This window comes from Anomaloglossus baeobatrachus, chromosome 4, assembly GCF_048569485.1.
Source record: "Anomaloglossus baeobatrachus isolate aAnoBae1 chromosome 4, aAnoBae1.hap1, whole genome shotgun sequence".
Lineage (NCBI taxonomy): Eukaryota > Metazoa > Chordata > Amphibia > Anura > Aromobatidae > Anomaloglossus > Anomaloglossus baeobatrachus.
Genome location: NC_134356.1, coordinates 549,739,916 through 549,762,311, shown reverse-complemented (window position 1 = coordinate 549,762,311; position 22,396 = coordinate 549,739,916). Strand labels below are relative to the sequence as shown.

Sequence of the window (22,396 nt, the reverse complement as noted above, 5' to 3'; positions counted from 1 at the left end):
CACATAGGAATTATTCATTATAGTAAATGAAGTTCGGTTTCACGGGTGAAGATCCACTTTTACTTGTCTCAAATAGAATTTTATTAAATCGGACATAATTTTCTGAACATGATAAAAAAGTTTGCTCAAATTATCAAATATTTAAAAATATATTATTTTTTTAAAAAAAAAACAAGCAAAAAAACAAAATAAAAATATTATTATTAAAAACATACCGATCTTAGTTTGTAGAGATTGGTCTGCCTCATGCCACTGAGGATATAGTTCTTTGCATATTATTATCCAACAATCTGCTCTTTTCAGTTTAAGCATATAGTCCGGTGCGGTGGGGTCCCATAAGCAAGGCATGGATTCTACCTGTGTATAATTAAATATGGCTTTGATTTTCAAGTTATCATGATACTAATGTGAATTATCATATGTTTAATTTTCACATTTTTAAAATAAAAAATAAAATATAAAATAAAATATTAAAAAAATATATTTTTTACTACAAAAAATTAAAATAAAAAAAAATTAAATGGAAACATAGATAACTTTATATTTAACTTTAAAATAACTCTGATTTAAATTTTGTAGATAAACATCCTTAATAACAAATTGGAAAAAAAAATTTAAGTTAATTACATTTGGGAAAAAAAAATTATAAAGAGTTTTATAAGAAAAAAAAAAAACTTACCAGACTAATCAATTTGGACACATCTAATTTCAGCCTCTTATACCATGCCATTCTTCAAGATTTTTTTGGTTAAAAAAGGAAACCAACATGCACAATGCAAAGGATGTTTTGAGTAGAGATGAGCGAACCGGTCGCGGTTCGGCTCGAGGTCGGCTCGCCGAACGGGGGTCTCGTTCGAGTTCGGCTCGTCGAACGTTCGACGAACCGAACTCGAGCCAATAGGCTATAATGGGAGGCAATCACAAACACATAAAAATGCATGATAAATGTACACAAACAGTTAATAAACATTGCCATAACACTTACCGGTCCTCGCGATCCCTTCTGCACTCTGTCTCCTGCCGCTATTCCATCCGATGATCGCTGAATCCACCCGGTGACCGGCACTGCCAGCAGAGATGCAGGACCTATCGTGACGTCAAAATAGCCATGTGACCAGTCACGTGGCTATTATCTCATTGGCTACAGACTGGTCACATGACTATGACACGTCATGTAGGACCTGCGAGTGCATCTCTCCGGTACACGGTGCACATATGTGTATCGCCGTGTACCGGCGACATGCTCTAGCACACGGTCGACTCCCCGTTCCGTTAGGGACCGGCTGACACAGCCGGTCATTAACGGAGATCACCGTTGCCATAGCAACGCAGTTAGCGGTGACGTCACCGCTAACCGCGGCTCCGAGAGCACCGTTGCTATGGTAACGCATCTGTCAGTGTTACCGCTGTTACCGCTGACAGCCAGCACTGATCACTCACGGAGTGAAGGCTGCACGCTGCTTCCCGATTGTAGTGAGGATTGTACTGAGGATGAGGTTCCCCAGCCCCAAGTGATGAGCTGGTGCACATCATCCTCACTATAATCGTCACTACTACTACACTAGTGAGGATTGTAGTGAGGATTGTAGTGAGGATGAGGTTCCCCAGCCCCAAGTGATGGGCTGGTGCACCTCATCCTCACTACAATCGTCACTACTACTACACTAGAAAGAAAGAAGACAGAAGAGCAGGATCGTGGAGGGCTGACAGGGGGTAATAAAGATGGAGTCTCTAATGTGTCTGTGTATTTATTTCTATTAAAGTATTTTTTCTCTGTGTGGTGTTTTTTTTAACCCTTTATTGGAGATTCTTAATGGCCGGGTCAAACGTGCCTGACATTAAGAATCTCTGGCTTAATACTGGCTAGTAAAACAAAGCCAGTATTAACTCATGATTACCCAACAAGCCACCCGGCTCCAGGGCTGTTGGAAGAGTTGGATACAGCGCCAGATGATGGCGCTTCTATGAGAGCGCCATTTTCTGGGACGGCTGCGGACTGAAATCCGCAGCAGAGGCGCCCAGAAACCTCGGGCTAACCTGTGCTGTGGATTCCAATCCCCAGCTGCCTAGTTGTACCCGGCTGGACACAAAAATGGGGCGAAGCCCACGTCATTTGTTTTTTAATTATTTCATGAAATAAGTGAAATAATTAAAAAAAAACGGGCTTCCCTATATTTTTGGTTCCCAGCCGGGTACAAATAGGCAACTGGGGGTTGGAGGCAGCCCGTGGCTGCCTGCTGTACCTGGATAGCATACAAAAATATGGCGAAGCCCACGTCATTTTTTTGGTGGGCAAAAAAATTCTGCATACAGTCCTGGATGGAGTATGCTGAGCCTTGTAGTTCTGCAGCTGCTGTCTGCTCTTCTCCATACAGACACACAGCAGCTGCAGAACTACAAGGCTCAGCATACTCCATCCAGGACTGTATGCAGAAGTTTTTTGCCCCCTGAAAAAATTATGTGGGCTTCGCCATATTTTTGTATGCTAGCCAGGTACAGCAGGCAGGTACGGCTGCCCCCAACCCCCAGTTGCCTATTTGTACCCGGCTGGGAACCAAAAATAAAGGGAAGCCCTTTTTTTATTATTTCATGAATTTCATGAAATAATTAGAAAACAAATGACGTAGGCTTCGCCCCATTTTTGTGTCCAGCCAGGTACAACTAGGCAGCTGGAGATTAGAATCCGCAGCACAGGTTGGCTTGAGCTTTCTGGGCCCCACTGCTGCGAATTGCAGTCTGCAGCCGCCTCAGAAAATGGCATTTTCATAGAAGCGCCATCTTCTGGCACTGTATCCAACTCTTCCAGCACCTGCCTGCTATACCTGGCTAGCATACAAAAAAATGGCGAAGCTCACGTCCTTTTTTTGTAGTTTTTTGGCAAAAAAAATAAAAAATGCTTCCCTGGATTTTCCATTGCCAGTGAAGGTAGCACCAAGCAGTGGGGGTTAGCAGCCAGTAGCTGCTTGGATTACCCTTAGCTAGCAATACAAAAAATGCAGCGGGAACCCATATATATTTTTTTTTAATTATTTATTTAAATAACTAAAAATAAAATGGGCTTCCCTGTATTTTGATTGCTGGACATCACAGTGCTGTAAAAATAAATCTTTAAAAAAATGACGTAGCGCTCCGCGGTATTTTTGATTCTCAGCGCAGATAAAGCAGACAGCTATGGGTTGCCACCCCCATCTGCCTGCCGTTACCTTGGTTGGCAATCAAAATACAGGGAAGCCCATTAATTTTTTCTATTTAAAAAAATAGTTAAAAAAAAAAATGACGTTGGGTCCCTCCATTTTTGATAGCCAGCTAGGGTAAAGCAGACGGCTGTAGCCTGAAACCACAGCTGGCAGCTTTACCGTGGTTGGGGATCCAATGTGGAGGTCCCCTCAGGCTCTTTTTTATAATTATTTTATAAATATTAATAATTACACAATAAAAGTAGGGTCCCCCCCAAATTGGATCACCAGCCAAGGTAAAGCGGACAGCTGTGGTCTGGTATTCTCAGGGTGGGAAGGTCCATAGTTATTGGGCCTTCACAGCCTAAAAATAGCAGGCCGCAGGCACCCCAGACGTGGCGCATCCACTAGATGCGCCAATCCTGGCGCTTCACCCCAGCTCATCCCGTGCCCTGGTGCAGTGGCAAACGGGGTAATAAATCGGGTTGATACTAGCTGTAAAGTAACCTGAGATCAAGCCCAGCAGTTTGTGATGTCATGGCGTCTATTAGATACCCAACATCATAAACTGTCAGTACTAACAAAAAAAAAAAAAAATCGACAAAAGAAATTTATTTGAAAAAACAGTCCCCAAAACATTTCCTCTTTCACCAATTTATTGTAAGAAAAAAAATAAAGGGGTCCCACGACGACTCTGGACCGTCTAGAATATGGGGGGGAGACACTCAGGGAACGTATCCCCCATTTTCTAGGAGTGCGGACCCTTCATGTGAGGAGTGTGGGTGCAATGAATCTGCACTCACTCTTCTCGGGTCCACAGCAGCAGAGTCCATGTCGTAATGGTTGCTACCAAAGCTGCAATGCCCTGCTCATGAGGTAAGGGCATGCCTAATCAGGAGAACTACTGTAGAGAAAGCTCTGCTCACTGGTATATAGGTGCTCAGAGGTAATAATAGATAAAATTAGTGAGTAACCTCGGCACTCTAAATCTCCCAGACTAAGTCAGTAAGTCACAACGGATAGTAATGCAAAACCACTCTTTATTGGTCCGTATTAAGAAAAAAAATTTTTTCATAAGCATATATGTTTTTGTCCAAAACAAGTTACAAATGACGTTTCGGCCTGAGCCTTCGTCAGATTGGACTTATCTGCATGTAATCATGAAAAATGACAATAATCAGTATCACATAAGAGTGAGAGAACAATAACAAACTCGAACAATGTAGAGGTACAATTGGGATGCAGCAAAAAAATTGCAACACAGCAAGAAATGAAACACATGATACAAATGTCATAATACAGTACAAGGACAATATAGTAATGACAAATATGGGGTCAGAGTAGGCTTAGACAGCTCTGGTACGAAAGAGATGTCAATCATAAAGTAACATGTGCAGTAGGTGTAGAGCTACAGTATGCATGGCAGAGCTAATGGGTAGACCGACCATAGAAAAAGAACGGAGAAAAAGTGGAGAAAAAATGGAGAAAAAAAATGGAGAAAAAGTGGAGAAAAAGTGGAGAAAAAGTGGAGGAAAAATGGAGAAAAAATGGAGAAAAAGTGGAGAAAAAATGTAGAAAAAGTGGAGAAAAAATGGAGAAAAAGTGGAGAAAAAATGGAGAAAAAATGGAGAAAGAGTGGAGAAAAAGTGGAGAAAAAGTGGAGAAAAAAATGGAGAAATAGTGGAGAAAAAGTGGAGAAAAAGTGGAGAAAAAGATGGAGAAAAAAATGGAGAAATAGTGGAGAAAAAGTAGAGAAAAAAATGGAGAAAAAGTGGAGAAAAAGTGGAGAAAAAAATGGAGAAAAAGTGGAGAAAAAGTGGAGAAAAAGTGGAGAAAAAAATGGAGAAAAAGTGGAGAAAAAGTGGAGAAAAAGTGGAGAAAAAGTGGAGAAAAAATGGAGAAAAAATGGAGAAAAAATGGAGAAAAAATGGAGAAAAAAATGGAGAAAAAGTGGAGAAAAAGTGGAGAAAAAGTGGAGGAAAAATGGAGAAAAAAATGTAGAAAAAGTGGAGAAAAAATGTAGAAAAAGTGGAGAAAAAATGGAGAAAAAGTGGAGAAAAAGTGGAGCACCCTTTGGTGCCTTTCATGTGGCACTAAGGGGTGCTTAGCTTTGTATTTAGCCAAAAAAATGAAAAAAAAAAATGACGTAGGGTTCCCCCTAGTTTTGTAGCCAGCTAGGGTAAAGCAGACGGCTGCAGCCTGCAGACCACAGCTGGCAACCTCACCTTGGCTGGTAATCCAAAACTGAGGGCACCCCACGCTGTTATTTTAAATTAAATAAATAATTAAAAAAAAAACCACGTAGGGGTCCCCCAAAATTGGATCACCAGCCAAGGTAAAGCAGACAGCTGGGGCCTGATATTCTCAGACTAGGGAGGTCCATGGTTATTGGACTCTCCCCAGCCTAAAAATAGCAGGCCGCAGCTGCCCCAGAAGTGGCGCATCCATTAGATGCACCAATCCTGGTGCTTCGCCCCAGCGCATCCCGCGCCCTGGTGCGGTGGCAAACGGGGTAATATATGGGGTTAATACCAGATGTGTAATGTCACCTGGCATTAAGCCCTGGGGTTGGTGAGGTCAGGCGTCTATCAGATACCCAACATCACCGACCCAGTCAGTAATAAAAAAAAATAGACGACAAACACATTTTTATTTGAAAAAACACTCCCCAAAACATTCCCTCTTTAACCAATTTATTAGAATGAAAAACAAATCCAGGTCTGGTGTAATCCAAGGGGTTGCCATGACGATCCACACTGTCCCAGTCAATGAAGAGCAGGATGTTCCCCATTGGCTGGGAGAGCAGTGCAGTGACCTGAGCTAACATCAATGGGTCAGCCCAGGTCACTGCAGGGCATGACAAGTGCTGCTGTCAGCGAGGTACATTACCTGCGCTGATCTCCAGCACACTGACAGCCCCAGTCACTAAGTTCAATGACCGCTGCCTTCACAGCCAAGAATCGCGAGAGGCCCGTGACGTCACCGCTAGTCAGTCTCGGGTCGGAAGCGAGAGAAGGTGATGTGACAAGCGGCGGCCATGGAGGACAGTGACAGCGCTGAGGTCGGGATGGCGGGACTTCATCACCGCAGGCAGGGACGGCTCCAGGTTTTTGTGGGCCCGGGCGGAAGAGTCTCAGTGGGTCCCATACACACGCAGACACACACACACATACACAGATACATACACGTACATATAAATATTTAAAGACAAACTCACAAAAATACATATAAACAGACAAATCTATACAGTCATATACACTGACATACATAGATACACATCATACATGCATACATACAGAGACACACACTGCTATGCTGCATACATACATACAGACACACACATACTGCTCTGCATGCATACATACATATAGACAGACACACACACACTGCTCTGCTACATACATACATATAGACAGACACACACATACTGCTCTGCTGCATACATACATACAGACACACACACACTGCTCTGCTGCATACATACATACAGACAGACACGCATACTGCTCTGCTGCATACATACATGCATACATACAGACACACACACACACTGCTCTGCTGCATACATACAGACAGACACGCATACTGCTCTGCTGCATACATACATGCATACATACATACAGACAGACAGACACGCATACTGCTCTGCATGCATACATACAGACACGCATACTGCTCTGCTGCATACATACATGCATACATACAGACACGCATACTGCTCTGCTGCATACATACATGCATACATACAGACACGCATACTGCTCTGCTGCATACATACATGCATACATACAGACACGCATACTGCTCTGCTGCATACATACATGCATACATACAGACAGACACGCATATTGCTCTGCTGCATATATACATACAGACACGCATACTACTCTGCTACATATATACATACATAGACACGCATACTGCTCTGCTGCATCTATACATACATACATACAGACACGCATACTGCTCTGCTGCATACATACATGCATACATACAGACACGCATATTGCTCTGCTGCATATATACATACATACATACAGACACGCATACTACTCTGCTACATATATACATACATACATAGACACGCATACTGCTCTGCTGCATATATACATACATACATACAGACACGCATACTGCTCTGCTGCATATATACATACATACAGACATGCATACTGCTCTGCTGCATATATACATACATACATACAGACACATATACTGCTCTGCTGCATACATACATGCATACATACAGACACGCATACTGCTCTGCTGCATACATACATGCATACATACAGACACGCATATTGCTCTGCTGCATTTATATATATACATACAGACACACATACTACTCTGCTACATATATACATACATACAGACACGTATACTGCTCTGCTGCATATATACATGCATACATACAGACAGACACGCATATTGCTCTGCTGCATATATATATACATACAGACACGCATACTACTCTGCTACATATATACATACATACATACAGACACGCATACTGCTCTGTTGCATATATACATACATACACGCATACTGCTCTGCTGCATATATACATACATACATACATACAGACACGCATACTGCTCTGCTGCATATATACATGCATACATACAGACACGCATACTGCTCTGCTGCATACATACATGCATACATACAGACAGACACGCATATTGCTCTGGTGCATACATACATACATACACGCATACTGCTCTGCTGCATATATACATACATACATACAGACACGCATACTGCTCTGCTGCATATATACATACATACATACAGACACGTATACTGCTCTGCTGCATACATACATGCATACATACAGACAGACACGCATATTGCTCTGCTGCATATATATATACAGACAGACACGCATACTACTCTGCTACATATATACATACATACAGACACGTATACTGCTCTGCTGCATACATACATGCATACATACATACAGACACGCATATTGTTCTGCTGCATATATATATATACATACATACAGACATGCATACTACTTTGCTACATATATACATACATACATACAGACACGCATACTGCTCTGCTGCATATATACATACATACAGACACGCATACTGCTCTGCTGCATATATACATACATACAGACACGCATACTGCTCTGCTGCATATATACATACAGACACGCATACTGCTCTGCTGCATATATACATACATACAGACACGCATACTGCTCTGCTGCATATATACATACATACAGACACGCATACTGCTCTGCTGCATATATACATACATACATACAGACACGCATACTGCTCTGCTGCATATATACATACATACAGACACGCATACTGCTCTGCTGCATATATACATACATACATACAGACACGCATACTGCTCTGCTGCATATATACATATATACAGACACGCATACTGCTCTGCTGCATATATACATACATATAGACACGCATACTGCTCTGCTGCATATATACATACAGACACGCATACTGCTCTGCTGCATATATACATGCATACATACAGACACGCATACTGCTCTGCTGCATATATACATACATACATACAGACACGCATACTGCTCTGCTGCATATATACATACATACATACATACAGACACGCATACTGCTCTGCTGCATATATACATACATACAGACACGCATACTGCTCTGCTGCATATATACATACATACATACAGACACGCATACTGCTCTGCTGCATATATACATACATACAGACACGCATACTGCTCTGCTGCATATATACATACATACATACAGACACGCATACTGCTCTGCTGCATATATACATACATACAGACACGCATACTGCTCTGCTGCATATATACATACATATAGACACGCATACTGCTCTGCTGCATGCATACATACAAACACACACCTTGCTCTGCGGGGCCCACACACGCGGCTCCGGGGGTCACACACACGGCTCTGCGGGGCCCACACACGCACGGGGGGACAGGGAGGGGCGGGGAGGGAGTGATGTCCCACATACTGATTAGGTCACGGTGCAGATGGGGCCCACACAGCGCCGGAGGGAAGCGATGTGCTGGGGGTCGCTGGCTGGCACTGTGACTCCTTCATCTGTGCGACCGAGCAGGACGCCGGGCGGTAGCTCCGCCCACAGATGATGCTCAATGCAAGAGAACACAGTGTCCTTAAAGGGCCGGCAGGCACAGTTTCCAGTACCAAGGACTGCTGCCCCCGGGCCGACCGCAGGTAAGCCGAGCGGGACTGTCTGTGTGTGTGTGTGTGTGTGTGTGTGTGTACGTGTGTACATGCCGCGGGCAGGAGGGGGCGGAGCGAGCTGAGCGGGGAAGTGTGGGCTTCCTGCACGTAACTAGGATAAACATCGGGTTACTAACCAAAGCGCTTTGCTTGGATACCCGATGTTTATCTTGGTTACCAGCTTCTGGCAGGCTGCCAGCGATGGCTCCTGCACACTGTAGCTGTAAAAAGCCCTGCTTTTTGCTGCTAGAACCGTTCTCGAACGTATCTAGAACTATCGAGCTTTTGCAAAAAAGCTCGAGTTCTAGTTCGATCTAGAACAGCCCCAAAATCACTCGAGCCTAGAACTGGAGAACCACGAACCGCGAACCGCGCTCAACTCTAGATCGCACAAAGGATCCATTTATATTTTAAAGGATATGACGTTAATCACAACTTTTGTGAGGTCACTTCCTTGCATAATTAGATTGCGTTTGCATATTTCTAAACGCAAGTGGGACGCAAGTAAAAAGCATATGAAACGTAGATAATTTCTATCTTGCACAAATAGATACGTTTTGCATTGACTTCAATGTTACAGAAACTGACTGAAAATGGCAAAAACAATTGACATGCTGCTTCTTTGAACGCATGGCTTTTGCCATAAAATATGCAAATTCGACGCAGCGTTTAGAAACGCTAAGTGCGATCGAAAAAAACACTTTTTCTATTGATTTTAATTGGAAATCAAAATGCAATCATTTTGGCATGAAATAGGTGCATCTCAAAACGGACCTAAAAAGCACCTGAAACGCAGCTGGAAACGCAAAGTGCGGTCTTAGCCTAACAGTGCATGTTTTCAGGATTCCCTTAGTATTGCACTGGTGTTGAAATCTTCACTTGTGCAGCTGATAAAATTATCCCCTGCGCAATACTAAGGAAATCCTAAAAACATGCACTCTTGTTTTTTGAGGACTGGAGTTGGGGAACATTGCCCTAAAACCTCCATATATATTATATTTCAGTACTTACATAAAACATATACAAATTCATTCTTATACATACAAATTTTACATGAACACATTCAAACAACAAATGTTGCTTATAAATATACCATATACAGTATATGTAAGTCGTGTACAGGGTGGGCTCCCCAGTATACAGCAAAACCACACACCATGAAAGGGACTCTAGGCAGTTGGTTGATAAATGATTGTTTTACTTTACCAAAACAAAAAAAATATGCAGAAAACAAAAAGAACAGAACAATATATTGACAAGTCCAAAAGCCTACACCCCTATGCTGCGCCACTCGTCATGGCGATTTATGCCGCCTTCTCGCCAACCTTTGCTTAACCAAGGGGTTGTCTAAACAATCACCTAATACCTGATAATCCCTCTGGGTATCAGGAGTAAGTGTGTGTGTGTGTGTGTGTGTGTGTGTGTGTGTGTGCGTGTGAGTGTGTGTGTGTGTGTGTGTGTGTGTATGAACACGTCCCACCAGTGGTGCAGCATAAGAGGTTACAACTTATCTACCTAAACATAAACAAAACCCTCTAAACCCCCCTGAATACCCTTGATTGCTGAAGCCTCACAGATAAGGCAGATGGTAAAGGTGGGTTTAGTTTACACACTGCAACATCGCTAGTGATATCGCTGTAACGTCACTGGTTTTGTGACGCAATAGCGACCTCCCAAAGTCTCTGTTGAGTCGCTGGTGAGCTATCAAACAGGCAAACCTGGCCAACGACGCAACAGTGATCCAGACCTGCAGATTGACCTAGCTAGTCATTGGGGACGTTGAAAAGCAGCTTTTTAAAAGGAAGTCGCTAACAAAGTCGCTGCAAAGTCCCTTTACACACTGAAACTTTCTAGCGATCATGCTGCACAGCGGGAAACAAAGGACCAAAGAATGGTCCTGAACGATTTGTAGCGATCAGCAACTTCACAGCAGGGGACAGGTCGCTGATGTGTTTCAGACACTGCAACATCGCAAATGACATCGCTATTGCGTCACAAAACCGGTGACGTTACAGCGATGTCGTTTGCGATGTTGCAGTGTGTAAACCCAGCTTAAGAGTGGAAAGGCAAACCACACAGCTAGCAACACAGTCCTGGAAATCTTCTAAAGCAACAGTCAATGCAAACAGGTGGCGCTGTCCCTTTAAGGTTCTAACTGTAACTGGCAAACTGACAAGGCAGAGCCAGCAAGTTCCACTGTGTATATAGTTGGGCTAAGCAGAACAGGCATGTGTTTTGGTACCAAAACAAAGTGTTGCGTGCACGCACTACTGGGCCCAGCCTACCGTACCCGGGTACTGTGGTGTCTAGCTGTTATTAATGGAGACTTGAAGATCCTCTCACGATGATCAGTATAGCCAGCAACTGAAGAATGGTCCTCCTTACCAAACTCTAACACGAGTCTTCTCACAATCCACCTAAGTATTTCTGCGGCGGCTTCTTTCTGTTATGCACACCTTTCGTTTTCCCTTCAGCTCACATCCAGCACCTCTTGCAGTCTAACTGTCCCTGTATGTAGCAATGTAGAAAGAAGAAATGGCACTTCCTTGTAGGGATATCAATAGAGATAGGGGTGCTCTTCAGGTTCCAAAGCCGTACAATGTAATTAAACAAGGCACTTCTGAACTTGAAAGTGATGCAAGTTTATTTAATGTGCATGAAAAAAACATTTTCGGTCCACAACGGACCTTCTTCAGTTGCACATTAGTGGAGTGGACTGGAGGCATAGGATGGTGTGAGGTGCGGTATCCACCGCTGCATGTTGGCAGTCCCCATGCTGCGGTGGATATCGCTCCTCACACCATCCTATGCCTCCAGTCCACTCCACTAATGTGCAACTGAAGAAGGTCTGTTGTGGACCAAAAATGTATTTTTCATGCACATTAACCCCTCCACGACCATGGACGGATCTTTCCGTCATGGTGCCCTAGGCCTTAACGACCAAGGACGGATCTTTCCGTCATGGCGTAATCGCGGCACCGGAGCCTCCGGTGACTGTGATCGGTTAACATAAACCGCAGACTCAGGGAGGAGGGGACCTGTACCTGACCTTAGGAGGGGTGGGGTCTCCTCCCCGGACCTACGGAGGCTGTAATTGGCTGACGAACGCCGCTCAGCCAATCACAGCCACTGTAATGTTCCAGCCATTTAAAATGACTGAAACATTGAAATCCAGCCCTGACCAGTGCAGCTGTAGCACTGGCCATTGGCTGGAGCTGGGTGACCTCACTGGATCACCCTCCACCAGTTCCAGCAGCTCTGATTGGAGAGATCGGCCTTGTGACCGATCTCTCCAATCACCATGGACCTGTTGCTGGTGACCGCCCTCGTCACCGTCACTTGTCGTCCCTGCAGCACGCCAGCACAGGGAGTGTATACAGTGCAATGCCAGGGCGACAAGCTCCGGTCCCATGCTGTTATGTGACCGGAGCATGGGACCCGGTAGTTGCCGCGCTGCCATTGCACTGTATGAAACCGGCGAAAAGCTTCCCAATCCGCCGCTGCCCTCCGCGATCTGCCACCTGTCTCCCCGATCTGCTGCCCGCACCCCCACCCCTCGTGATCTGCTGCCCGCACCCTCACCCCCACACCTCCCAATTCGCCGCTGCCCTCCGCGATCTGCCACCTGTCTCCCCGATCTGCTGCCCGCACCCCCACCCCTCGTGATCTGCTGCCCGCACCCCCACACCTCCCGATCCGCCGCCCTCCGCGATCTGCCACCTGTCTCCCCGATTTGCTGGCCGCACCCCCACCCCTCGTGATCTGCTGCCCGCACCCCCACCCCCACACCTCCCGATCCACCCTGCCCTTCATGATCTGCCACCTGTCTTCCAAATCTGCTGCCCGCACCCCCACCCCTCGTGATCTGCTGCCCCCACCCCCACACTTCCCGATCCGCCGCTGCCCTCCGCGATCTGCCACCTGTCTCCCCGATCTGCTGCCCGCACCCCCACCCCTCGTGATCTGCTGCCCGCACCCTCACCCCCACACCTCCCAATTCGCCGCTGCCCTCCGCGATCTGCCACCTGTCTCCCCGATCTGCTGCCCGCACCCCCACCCCTCATGATCTGCTGCCCGCACCCCCACACCTCCCGATCCGCCGCCCTCCGCGATCTGCCACCTGTCTCCCCGATTTGCTGGCCGCACCCCCACCCCTCGTGATCTGCTGCCCGCACCCCCACCCCCACACCTCCCGATCCACCCTGCCCTTCGTGATCTGCCACCTGTCTTCCAAATCTGCTGCCCGCACCCCCACCCCTCGTGATCTGCTGCCCGCACCCCCACACCTCCCGATCCGCTGCTGCCCTCCGCGATCTGCCACCTTTCTCCCCGATCTGCTGCCCGCACCCTCAGCCCTTGTGATCTGCTGCCCGCACCCCCACCCCTCCCGATCCGCCGCTGCCCTCCTCCGTCTGCCACAGTGTCATCGCTCTCCCCAATCTGCTGCCCGGCCCCTCCCCCTCGTGATTGGCTGCCCGCCCCCTCTCCTCCGTTATGTGCTGCGCGCCCCTTCTCCTCCGTAATGTGCTACACGCCCCCTCTCTTCCGTTATGTGCTGCGCGCCTCCTCTCCTCCGTTATGCGCTGCGCGCCCCCTCTCCTCCGTTATGCCCTGCGTGCCCCCTCCCCTCCGTGATGTGCTTTCCACTCCCCCCCACCTCTCACCCCCATGATCGGCTACCCGCCCCCTCCCCTGTCACCCCCGTGATGTGTGCTCCCTCCCCTGTCACCCCCATGATGTGTGCTCCCTCCCCTGTCACCCCTGTGATGTGTGCTCCCTTACCTGTCACCCCTGTGATCTGTGCTCCCTCACCTGTCACCCCGTGATCTGCTGTCCGCTCTCCCACCACCTCTCACCCCCGTGATCTGTGCTCCCTCACTTCTCACCCCCATGATCTGTGCTCTGCTCACCTGTCTCCCCTGTGATCTGCGCTGCCTCTCCCACCTCTCACCCTCCCCGATCTGCTGCCTCCTTCATCTCCTGTGATCCTGCTGCCTAGATCCATCCTGTAAGGTAACTATCCCCAATCTCACCTCCCACTCCTCTTCCCTCCCATCCCCCCCATCCCCCCTTCACCCCATCCTCTGCCGCTCCTGCATCCACTGCGCCCTCTCCCATCCACCCTCACCCTATCCCAGCCGCCTCCACCCTATCCCAGCCGCCTCCGTCTCACAATCACAGATGCTCCCTTTATATGCCGCTGCCCCCCCCATCAGCCGCCCTCCATCTGCCGCTGTTCTGATCCATCCTGTAAGTATTGTTCGTGGCTCTTTTCTAACTTTCCCCAATCGCATCTCCCACTCCCTCCCCCCCTCCTCCCCTACCTTCTTGCCGCCAAGTGCTTATCAGCTACGTGATTGGCTGATCAGGTACGTAATTGTTGCTCTAGTTTTTGCTTTTTTTGTGCACCCCAAATAAAAAAAAAAACAAACTTGAGCAATTAGGTACCTGATCATCGTACTCGACTTTGGACAGGACTTCTTTTTTCCATCCCACCTAGTCCCCCCCCCCTTTTTTGCTGAACATTCGTGCGTGCGCCCTGTTTTTTTTTCTATGCCATGGGGGGGTCTAGTATCCAAAATGGGGTCACATGTGGGGGAGCTCCACTGTTTCAGCACCTCAGGGGGTCTCCAAACACAACATGGAATACGCTAATTATCCCAGACAAATTTGTGTTTGAAAAGTCAAATGACGCTCCTTGCATTCTGAGCCCTGCTGTGCGCCCAAACATTTGATTTCCACCACATTTAAGGTATCTGTGTACTCAGGAGAAATTACACCATACATTTTATGGTGCAATTTTTCCTGATACCCTTGTGAAAAAAAGCTACCTGGTTGAAGTAACAATTTTGTGGTAAAATTTTTTTTTATTATTTTCACGGCTCAACTCTATTAACTTTTGTGACGCCCCCAGAGAATCAAAGTGCTCAATAAACATCTAGATAAATTTCATGAGGGGTCTAGTTTCCAAAATGGGGTCACATGTGGGGGAGCTCTACTGTTTCGGCACCTCAGGGGCTCTCCAAACGCAACATGGTGCGGCTAACGATTCCAGCTAATTTTCTGTTCAAAAAGTCAAATGACGCTCCTTCCCTTCCGAGTCCTGCCGTGCGCCCAAACAGTGGTTTTTCGCCACATATGAGGTATCTGCGTGCTCAGAAGAAATTGCCCAACAAATTTTGGGGGTTCATTTAATCCTGCTACCCTCGTGAAATTCAATATTTGAGGCTAAATTAACATTTTTGTTGCAAAAAGTAAAATGTTCATTTTTTCCTTCCACATTTCTTTAGTTACTGTGAAGCACCAGAAGGGTTAATAACATTCTTGAATGTGGTTTTGAGTAGCCTGAGGGGTGCCGTTTTTGGAATGGTGTTACTTTTGGGTGTTTTGTGTAATGTAGACCTTTCAAAATTGCTTCAAATGTGATGTGGGCTCTAAAAAAAGTAGCTTTGTAAATTTTGTTGTAAAAATGAGAAATTGCTCATAAACTTTGAACCCCTATAACTTCCTTAATTTTTTTTTCCCCCAAAATTGTTCTGAGGTAAAGTAGACATGTGGGAAATGTTATTTATTAATTATTTTGTGTCATATGTCTCGTTGGTTTTAGAGCATAAAAATTCAAAGTTTGAAATTTACAAAATTTTCAAATTTTTCGCGAAATTTCCGTTTTTCACAAAGAAACACAAAAAATATCGGCCTAAATTTACCACTAACATGAAGCCCAATATGTCACAAAAAACAATCTCAGAATCACTGCGATCCGTTGAAGCGTTCCAGAGTTATAACCTCACAAAGTGACACTGGTCAAAATTGCAAAAAATGGCCTGGTTTTTAGGGTCAAAATAGGCTTGGGGCTGAAGGGGTTAAATAAACTTTCATCCCTGTAAGTAGCAACTTTATAAAAATGTTTTTCTAAAGATCTTTATGAGATGCTAATGAGCGCAGGGACTAGTCACAAGGGTTTTATTTCCCACAACTAGTCCACCCTCTAGGCATGTTAGCACACCCAAAGGGGCGTGCTAACAAGCTATTCAAAGCCAATTGCCCAGCATCATCGGCAGTGATGCACGCACCTGTGTCTGCTGGGCATAGGGTCAGTGCGCATGATCTGTGGTCCATGGCACTTCCGGTCATGCACATTACACCAGTTTGAAGCCGGGACGCATACACCTGGCTTCATAGTGCGCATGACTGGAAGTCCGGGGATCATGTGCACTGATCTGAAATCCAGCATTGGATTTGGTGGCAGCAGAGGTGAGTGCAACCATTCCAATAATGCTGCGCATTCATTAGCATGTTAGTACACCCACAGGGGTGTGCTTGCATGCTAAGGGGGGCCGACTAGCTAAGGGAACGTACGCCCTTGCGACTAGTCACTGGTCTCATTTGCATATAATGATGGATTTCTAGAAATAATTTTCCTAAAGATCTCTTTATCTATGCTACTAGATACAGGGACAGCTAGGCAGGGATTAGCAATATGTACCCAGAACTGCTCGTGGTTCTGGGGGCATATTGCACCTGAAAGGTTTCCCCTAAAATAAACTGTTTTTGTGTGTGTGTTTTCTTCTTTTTTACTTACTGGGGTTATCCAATAAACACCTTTAAATTACTAACACCAAGGCTTTATGTCAGGTGTGTTTTTCAACAATTCACAAATAACATCAACTCCAACTACCATTACCCCGCTTGACAACACACCAAAGCAATCAGGAAGAGCCTTGGTGAAGTGTCAGAATTGGCACATCTAACTTCTGGGGCAACTGATATATTTATATTGGGAAGGGTCCAATAACTATAGACCTTCAGAGCCTGATAATTAATGCTTTAGCTTTCCTGGTTTCATAAAATAAAGGGGACTCCCCATCAAATTATTTATTTATTTGTATATTTAAATATTCAAATTGTCTCTCCAGTAAAGGAGACAAACTCTAGCACAGCGCCACCTATTGGAAGTAGCGATCCTAAAAGTCACAAGTGGATTTTCGACAATCCTTTGCAATATGACTCAGGATATATAAGCCAGATCAGAATCCCAATTTGCAGACACGGTGTTTCGGGGTGCTTGCCCCTCGTCAGTGCAAAGTATGGGGGTGTCTGATCTGGCTCATGAGAAAGCTATGTGGGGACCACGGGGGAACACTATTCTCCTTAAGGAGACTTTGCAAGCCAGTCTGGCTGCCAGGTAAGGGGACTTATAGCTGCAATGCCCCTAAAATTCCACGGGGGAACACTATTCTCCTTAAGGAGACTTTGCAAGCCAGTCTGGCTGCCAGGTAAGGGGACTTATAGCTGCAATGCCCCTCTGGGAAATATTCAAATTGTCTCTCCAGTAAATATTTAAATATTAAGTTAAACACGTTTAACCTCATAACGACGGCCATACGACTTAAAGCGGCGGCAAAACAGAGTATTTATTCTGTTCCGCCGCTTTAAAGCGTCGGGCCGAAAAAAGCCTGTAGCACCCCCCAGCGACCGAAAATCTCAGGGGTTTCAGCTACCAGGGGTAGCTGAGACCCCCCCAGATTATGAATTGGGGTGTGTTTTTTGGACCCCGATAATGTGATCGCCAGTATACACCGTATACTGACGATCACATAAAAAAAAAAGAAATGGCCGGTAAAACTGATTTCTTTTTCATCTGACGTGATCAAACATGTCAGATGAGAAAGAAATCTAAACCCCTAGTGCCCCCAAAGCCCCCGGTACCGAAAAGTCCCCCCCCCACCCCTACCCCCCTTCCAGAACAGTCAAAATGGTGCCGAAGTGCACAGAAAACTGCCGCCGGCTCTGCATTAATTTCCCTCCGATCTGAAATGATCAAACATTTCAGATCGGAGGGAAATGTCCTCCCCCTGACCCCTCCTCTGGTACACCAGAGCCCTCTGGTCCCCCGGAGCCCCCTCCGGTTCTCCAGAGCGCTCCCCCTTCCCCCCTCCGGAGCATGCAAGATGGCGGTGCGCAGCACGCGGCCACATTCATCCTGCTCTTTCTGCCGCATGTGACACATCACATGCGACAGAAAAGTTGTCCCCAGGTCCCACCAGGTCTCCCGTCATCACCCGCCGTCAGCCCCCCGTCAGCCCCCGGTCTTCCCCGTTACCTGGCTGCTGCTCCGTCCCCGCGATCACTCCGCCTCCTTCTGGAAAGCTGGCGGTGCATGTGCAGACAGCGGCTGTCAGCTGGATCCTTGCAAGCAGGGATGCTGACCTCGCTGCTGCACTGTGGACTGGGGGAGAGTGAGTGCATTAATCTGCAGCCACACTCATCACATGGAGAGCCTGCTGTTCTAGAAAATGGGGGGTACGTTCTGTGAGCGTGCCGCTCATATTATGGAATGAGGTTACTGCAGGTCACTCTGCCCTAGTTTGGACTGAGGCAGTGTCAGTGCAGTATTCTCAGATTACTGCACCCACACTGCTCATGGAGAGCTTGCTCTTCCAGAAAATGTGGGTTATGTTCCCTGAACGTGCCCCCCATATTCTAGAAGGTCTAGAGTCGTCGAGCGACCTCCAAAATGGATTACAGCGACCGGAATTTGTTTATTTTCAATAAATTGGTGGAAGAGGGAATGTTTCGGGCAGTTTTTTTTTTCAAATACATTTTTTTTTGTCTTTATTTTTTTCTATTACTTACTGGGTTAGTGATGTTGGGTATCTGTTTAGATGCCGTGACATCACTAACCCCAGGGCTTGATGCCAGGTGACATTACAGCTGGTATCAACCCCGTATATTACCCCGTTTGCCACCGCACCAGGACGCGGGATGAGCTGGGGCAAAGCGAAGGATCTAATGGATGCGCCACTTCTGGGGTTGCTGCGGCCTGCTATTTTTAGGCTGGGAAGAGTCCAATAACCATGGCTCTTTCCACCCTGAGAATACCAGACCCCAGCTGTCCGCTTCACCTTGGCTGGTGATCTAATTTGGGGAAGACCCCACATTTGTTTTTGTTTTTTTTTACAAAAAACTCCTGGGGAGTCCTCCAAATTGATCACCAGCCAAGGTGAAGCTGTCAGCTGTGGTTTGCAGGCTACAGCTGTCTGCTTTACCCTAGCTGGCTATCAAAAATAGGGGGGGCCCCGTGTCGTTTATTTTAATTATTATTTTTTTGGGGGGCTAAATACAAGGCTAGGCACCCTTTAGTGCCACATGAAAGGTACTAAAGGGCACCAGCTTAGAATATGCAGGGGGTGGGACGTTATATTTGTTTGACATCTATCCATTCATCCATTGTAGCATTTTAGGCTATGTGCCCACGATCAGGGTTTGCAGCGTTTTGGGCGCAGTGTTTTCCCTGCATCCATAACGCTGCGTTGTGCAGTAGAAGCACAGTGGAAGGATTTTTAGAAATCCTGTGCCCACTGTGCTTCTCTTCTCCGCAGCATACACTGACCTGTGGTGCAGCTTCCCGAGCCTCAGCATGTCAATTTATGCTGCGGAGACAAGAGTGTTCTCTGCAGGTAGCATAGAGCTCCACAGCATCCTGAACCCAAATCGTGGGCATGGGCAGCTGCGTTCTCCCGTGGACAACACTCACATCTCTGCAGGAAGGCTGACACTGTGTACTAGACGCCGTGTCGCTGGATCATGCCACATAGCCTAAAAGTGAGAAATGTGTTGCTACAGCAACATTTTTGTGAAGTACCTGTGGATTAAAAATGCTTACTATACTCATGAATAAAATCCAGTTTCCAAAATGGGGTCACTTGTGGGGGGTTTCTGCTGTATAGGTACCCAAGGGGCCCTGCAAATGTGACATGGTGCCCGCAATTTATTTCAACTTTTCCAGAAGTCAAATGGTGCTCCTTCCATTCCAAGCCCTCATATTTATCCAAACAGAGGTTTTTGGCCACATGTGGGGTATCCCTGTGCTCATAAGACATTGGATAACAACCTGTTGGGTCCACAGTTTGTTGTTGCCTCTTGAAAAAGTAAGAAATATGATGCTAAAGCAACATTTTTGTGAAAAAAATGAACATTTTCAATATGGCAACCTAAGCTTATCAAATTCTGTGAAGTACTCTTGGATTCAAACTGCTCACTATACACCTAGATAAAAGCCTTGAGGTGTCTGGTTTCCAGAATAGGGTCACTTGTGGGGGACCTCCACTGTTTAGGCCCCTTAGGGGCTTTCCAAATGCAACATAGCGTCCGCTAATGATTCCAGGCAATTGTGCAGTCAAATGGCGCTCCTTCCCTTCCGAGCCCTGCTGTGCACCCAAACAGTTGATTTTCATCACACATAAGGTATCAGCATACTCAGGAGAAATTGCACAATAAATCTTATGCTGAATTTTTTCCTTTTACACTTGAAAAAAAAAAGCTACCTGGTTGAAGTAACAATTTTGTGGTAAAAATGTATTTTTTTATTTTCACAGCCCAACATTATAAACGTTTGTGAAGCACCTGGGGGTTCAGGGTACTCACCAAAAATATAGATAAATTCCTTGTGGGGTCTATATTCCAAAATGTGGCCACATGTTGAGAAGCTTCACTGTATAGGCACCTCAGGGGCTCTCCAAATGCAACATGGCTTCCGCTATTGATTCCAGACAATTGTGCAGTCAAATGGCACTCCTTCCCTTCCGAGCCCCGCCGTGTACCCAAACAGTTGATTTCCACCACATATTAGGTATCGCCAAACTCAGGAGAAATTGCACAATAAATTTCATGGTGATTTTTTTCCTGTTAACCTTGTGAAGAAAAAGCTACCTGGTTGAAATAACAATTTTGTGGTAAAATTTTATTTTTTTATTTTCATGGCTCAACGTTATAAAATTCTGTGAAGGACCTGGGGGTTCAGGGTACTCACCAAACATCTAGATAAATTCCTTGAGGGGCCTAGTTTTCAAAATGGGGTCACTTGTGCAGGGTTTCTGCTGTTTAGGTACCTTAGGGCAGAGGTTCCCAACTCCAGTCCTCAAGGCACACCAACAGTGCATGTTTTCAGGATTTCCTTAGTATTGCACAGGTGATAATTTAATCACCTGCAAAGGTGCTGAATCCAACACCCATGCAATGCTAAAGAAATCCTGAAAACATGCACTGTTGGTGTGCCTTGAGGACTGGAGTTGGGAACCTCTGCCTTACGGGACCTCCAAATGCGACATGGTGCCCGCAATCTTTTTCAGCCAAATTTCCTTTCCAAAATTCAAATATTGTTCCTTCCGTTCCAAGCCCTTCCAATTGTCCAAACAAAGGTTTCACACCACATGTGAGGTATCACTGCGCTCATAAAAAAGTGGGTAACAAACCTTGAGGTCAAATTTTTGGAATTACCACTTGAAAAAGGGAGAAAATTGATGCTAAAGCAACATTTTTGAGAAAATTATTAAAATTTTCAATATGACAACGTAACATTAACAAAATCTGTGAAGTACATGTGGATCCAAAATGCTCACTATACCCCTAGATAGAAGCCTTGAGGGGTCTAGTTTTCAAAATGGCATCAATTGTGAGGGGGTTGTTCTGTTTAGGTACCTTAGCGGACCTGTAAATGCAACATGGTGCCCGCAATCTATTTCAGCCAAATTTGCTTTCCAAAATTCAAATATTGCTCCTTCTGTTCCGAGCCCTCCCATTTGTCCAAACAGAGGTTTCTGACCACATGTGGGGTATCGGCGCGCACATAAGAAAGTGTGGAACAAGTTTAGGGGTCCATTTTGTTGTGTTATTTCTTCTAAAAGTGAATACATTTGGGTTAGAGCAACATTTTTAGGTAAAATTAAATTTTTGCTTTTTTTCATTGCACATTCCACGCTTTTGTTCATGTGAAGCACCTGAAGGGTTAATAAACTTCTTGAATGTGGTTTTGAGTACTTTGGGGGGTGCAGTTTTTAGAATGGTGTCACTTTTGGGTATTTTCTGTCACCTAGGCCTATCGAAGTCACTTCAAATGTGATGTGGTCCCTAAAAAAATGGTTTTGTAAATTTTGATGTAAAAATGAGAAATCGCTGATAAACTTTGAACTC

At 45.7% G+C, this 22,396-nt stretch overlaps 1 long non-coding RNA gene across 1 annotated transcript in view; it reads right to left on the bottom strand.

The window, feature by feature from the left end:
• Nucleotides 1–223: 223 nt before the first annotated feature.
• The window catches only part of LOC142301805 (uncharacterized), a 657,358-nt gene continuing 635,185 nt past the window's right edge, over nucleotides 224–22,396 (bottom strand). The window contains exon 4 of the long non-coding RNA XR_012752886.1: nucleotides 224–357. This is a non-coding gene — a long non-coding RNA (uncharacterized LOC142301805). The remainder of the gene's footprint in view (nucleotides 358–22,396) is intronic.